This window comes from Pteropus medius, unplaced genomic scaffold (assembly GCF_902729225.1).
Source record: "Pteropus medius unplaced genomic scaffold, Ma_sr-lr_union100, whole genome shotgun sequence".
In the NCBI taxonomy this organism is placed as follows: Eukaryota; Metazoa; Chordata; class Mammalia; order Chiroptera; family Pteropodidae; genus Pteropus; species Pteropus medius.
The window spans coordinates 1,382,392-1,386,563 of record NW_024346692.1 but is presented as its reverse complement, the minus strand read 5'-3'; the positions used below and the strand labels follow the sequence as shown (position 1 = coordinate 1,386,563).

At 38.6% G+C, this 4,172-nt stretch overlaps 1 pseudogene; it reads right to left on the bottom strand.

Moving 5' to 3' along the window:
* Positions 1-312: 312 nt before the first annotated feature.
* On the bottom strand, positions 313-431 carry LOC120613774 (uncharacterized; annotated as a pseudogene).
* Between the last annotated feature and the right edge of the window lie 3,741 nt (positions 432-4,172).

Here is a 4,172-nt window from a genome sequence, read left to right as displayed (position 1 = left end):
TAAAATCTTATTTTAAAACCCATCTTAAAGTCAACTGATTTGGGATCTTAATTACATCTGTAAAATATCTTCACAGCAAGACCTCAATGTTTGATTGAATAACTGGAATAAGGTGTGTGTATATGAGGTAGAGAGAATCTTGAGGACTCTCTAAGAATTCTGCCTGCTGTACCATGAACGGACCATTAAGCTGGAGAAAAAATATTTTTTTTTCTGTTTTTCTTTTTTTTTTTTTAGGCGAGACAACCCTTGTTGACCTCACAGATTGCAAGGGCCTTGTCAGCTTACAATCCCTTTTTTTTTAATATTTTATGCCTACAGCACCTGGTCTTCTTTGGTGGTCTCCCATCCAAGTACTAATCAGGCCCAACCATGCTTAGCTTCCATGATCAGATGGGATCGGGCTTGATCAGGGTGGCATGGCCATAGAGATAATATTCTAATAAGCTGATGTCCCTATGTGCCCTTTCCTCCGCTACCACACTGAATGTAGAATTTTTCAATTCTTTGTGCTTTTCTCATATATTTATGTACACCTAACCAATATAGAGTTTTGCTTTTATAACATAAAAGAACATGTTTTAAACCCAACATTCTGTTTTGCATGTTTTAAACCCAATATTCTGTATATATTCTTTCACAACTCTTTGTTTTGCTATTTTTCCCTCAGCATTATATTCATGAAATTTATCCATGTTGATCTGTGTAACTTTGGCTCATTTATTTTCACTGATGTATAGTATTTCATTATGACTATATCATAATGAAATTTATTCATTCTTCTATTAATGAATATATCCAGATTGTTTTCAACTTCTTGTGATTACGAATGATTCTGCTGTATATATTTCTTATATATATGCAAACATATACCCAGGAGAAGAGTTGTGGGGTCATAGGGTATGAATATCTTCAACTTTACAAGATATCACCAAATTGTTCTCCAAAGTAATTGCACCAATTTCCACACCATTCTAGCTGTTAGTCATTAGTAATACAAATGATCAACTTACTGTGCCTTTATTATGCAAGATAATAACTTCTATACATGTATTATATATCATTGTCACAAACTTTTGGGTTAGGTTTTATTAGTATCTTTATTTTAAAGATGAGAAAACTGAGACTTAGATAGTTAAGTATCTTTCCTAAAGTCATATAGTTAATGACATAGCCAGGATTTGAATCTATCAACCTGAATCCAGAGACTATGCTCTTAATCGCACAACACTGATTCCCTTTCTCCCTTTGAAAATGAGGCAGGATGCAAAAGGGGAGGGAGAGACTGGGTAGAAATGAGATTTGGATGTGTGTCCCTCTCTGTGCCACTGCTTTTCTCATCCAGATATTCTTGAAACTCCACCTACTGGAAAATGAGGCATAAAATTTTATCATGTAGGAAGAAAAGTTCAAATATGATATCCTTCTTGGTAACTGGGGATATTGACCTGTGTCATGCCCTGTAAACCACATGCTGTACAGTACTAAAGTCAAGCAAATTTCTATTTGAGTCATGCTCCACCACTAGCCAGGTGATTTTGGAGCAAATCTTTTACTTTTTCTAATCATCAGCTTCTTTGTTTATGAAATGGGGTAATGATAATAGCTACTGAACAACCTGATATTCAGTTGAGACAAATGAAAATTCTTACAGGAAGCCTGATATAGAAGAGGAACGCAGTAAAAGCTGAAGAATTCAATCAGAGTTTATCTTTCCAAGGCAGCTCCTCAAAGACACGATTCAGAGATGTACACATGCAAGTCTATTTACCAACTACCTCTTCTTAAAAGAGGGGGCCAGGATGAGGGTTGAATTAGGCTAACTCCTATGCAGCCAGCTCTGTGCTTGGTGCCACCATTAGAAAGCAAGACCTGGCCCTGGCTCTCAAGGATCCTGGCTCTGTCCAACACCATCTGCTAGGGCACTCCATAACTGTGTGTCCCAGGGTATATTTATTCCTTCAGGACTCTTCTTTATCCTGGAAGAGTCTCATCTCAGGAATGAAGCCCTCTGAACCTGTAAAATAAGTGACACGTTATCTTGCTCCTGGCTAAAATATCTCCTAATTTAAGGAGTGCTCCTAACACTGAGAACTCAGGTAAGGAAGGGAGGTGAAGCTGGTGAGATGATTTCTTGGCATACCTCAAGCACACAATTGAGCCTTGGCCATGACCAGGCTACAGAATAAGCAGGAGGGTAAGGTTCATACATCATATTTCTAAAAGGGAAAGAAGGAATCATGAAGGCACAATGGAATTTTGGATCTGAGAAGGCCCAGAATTTAATTATGTCATCAGCCTAATCCCACTATAAGTTTTAGCTGAAATCAGCCTCATCTGGAAAAATCTGGCTCTAGGAGGAGCCAAAACTAGAAAGGAGGCTCCAAGTGCCCTGTGCTTTGAAGAGGGGATGATTGCTAAGAAAATGGGGTCAGTGCCAAAGCCAAATGTCTAACAGTGAAGAGGGACTTGGTCAGGCCGAAGCCTAAATGATGGGAGATAATGAGAAAGACAGACATCTCATTCTGCAGTGGGATGCTCTTGAAATATAGTAGTCATGTCTTAAGCAACATGTGCCATTAAAGGCACTGAAAAAATTAGAAGGAGAGAAAGAGAAGATGGGGAGGGGAGGAGATGACCTCGCTTTTCACACACAAGCCCCAAGATCCAAATCCTTCAGGGAGGAAATATTGCTTGTTCCTATTACCTTTTCTGAATGGAGAAATTAGGGTTTGCTGTTTCCAGACTTCAGGTAATAAAACTTTTCCTGCCAGGATTGTACTGGAAGAACAATGGTAGCAGGGCCATTCAGGTGCAGGATGTTGCCCTCAACACCAGTCTAGGGAAAAATAATTCCAAGAGATGATAAACTACCTTGGGGATTAAACCCCTAATTGGAAAGGCAGATGGCCCTCTTTCCAAACTGTTTCTCTATGGCTGTATCACAGTCTGGCTGTGGGTGAGTCACTTCCCAGAGCATTTCAGTTTCCCATCTGCAAAATGCTGTGACAGTCTAAAACCTGATCAGGGGGAGGGGAGGGAGCAGGAAAAATCCGGAAGGAGTAGATGAACTTTAGATTCAGTTTGGCTTCACAGAAGTAAGCAAAGCGTCGATTCTTTTCTTGAACTGAGAAGTATTTACTTCTATGTCGAGTGACAGGTTTTGCCCCAGCTCCACCTAAGCCTAATATCTCTCCGGGGCTGAGTTCCATAAAAGGTCTGGCCCATGTGAAGGATACCAGATTTTAGAAACACTTTCCTTCACACTAGCCTCCCAGGGCACCATTCAAATATGTGCCTTAGCAACATAAAAACTTAGCACATGTTATTACCCTTTGGGGTTTCTGGCAAAGACTCAAAACTATAAACATATTGGTAATGTTGATTGATTTTTCCTAATTATAAAAGTGTTACGTACACATTTAAAATAATAAAATTTCAAAACCCATAAAGAGGGTAATGTAAATTATCTGTAAACAATCGTTAATATTTTGGTTTCTACCTCTCTCTATGTAAGATAATAGGATCACAATATATGAATCCAATTTTATATCTTTTTATACTTTGTACTGTGAGCATTTTCCAGGGTCATCAAATATTATTCAGAAATATGATTTGTAATAGTTTTACAAAATTCCTTTCTATGAGTATGATATAATTTATTTAACTTTCACCCATTTGGGCACACTTATGCATGCTGTTTCCTATTTTTCTCTTATAAATAATGGTGTACTTAAGTTCTTTTATATGAATTTATGATTATTTCATTGGTGAAATTACTGGGTCAAAGCTAGCAGGCTTTCAGTGGCAAATAGCAGAAAACAAAACTCAAACTGGCTTAACAATAAAAGGATATTGTTGTTACACAGAAATTAGAATTCTAGAAGTAGGCCAGATTTTAGGTTGATTTGATGACGTAGTCAGGGATCCATTTCTCATCTGTCAACAACAAAGTCAACTCAGTCCTCGGCCAACTTCCCTCGTGGTCATAGGATAGCCACCAGCCACAATCCCTGGCCACTGAGTAACAAAAATTGTAATATCTGGGGCCCTGTCTCTACCAATGAGTGAAGGCTGGGTGTATGTAGCCTCTAGCCCTTAATAGATGTTCCCTTAGTAAGTGCCTGGGCACCCATAATGTCCACTATGCTCCTAAGAAGATGGTTCTCCCC